The following is a 445-nucleotide window of genomic DNA, read 5'->3' on the forward strand; positions in this document are numbered from 1 at the left end:
TTTGGCGACTGTTTAATAATCAGTTTTTCAAATAAAGGTAACTCCTTCTGAATACTCAGTATCAGACAAAATAGCCAGCAGGTAGCAATGACAAACATTATGTATTTCAAGGAAATATTGGATATGTTAATTTTCTTTGCTGCTTTTTGACCATTTTATAATGAGTCTAAAATGAAAAGAGCATCATTATTATACCAAGCTGCTACATAAGACATCATATCAGAGTTCTACTTCATTATCCTTGATATACCCTGACAAATTAAGAATTATTCTCTAGACTCACCATCCTATATTTTAATCTGGAGTGGAATTTTATATAAGTTCCGTCTTGGACTCTCTTATTCAAGGAGGTGTAATAACTGTACCAAAGGTTCTATGAGATGTTAACATTTTTTTTTTGTGGTATATCCATTATTTAAGTAGGTCTTTATGAATTTATGTAAAT

The 445-nt window shown here is 30.3% G+C and overlaps 1 protein-coding gene across 4 annotated transcripts in view; it reads left to right on the forward strand.

The window, feature by feature from the left end:
* Window positions 1–445, forward strand: part of GJC1 (gap junction protein gamma 1) — a 30,711-nt gene that overhangs the window by 8,658 nt on the left and 21,608 nt on the right. The window lies entirely within an intron of this gene.

The sequence above is a fragment of the Pteropus vampyrus genome, unplaced genomic scaffold (assembly GCF_000151845.1).
Source record: "Pteropus vampyrus isolate Shadow unplaced genomic scaffold, Pvam_2.0 Scaffold306, whole genome shotgun sequence".
NCBI classification, from domain to species: domain Eukaryota; kingdom Metazoa; phylum Chordata; class Mammalia; order Chiroptera; family Pteropodidae; genus Pteropus; species Pteropus vampyrus.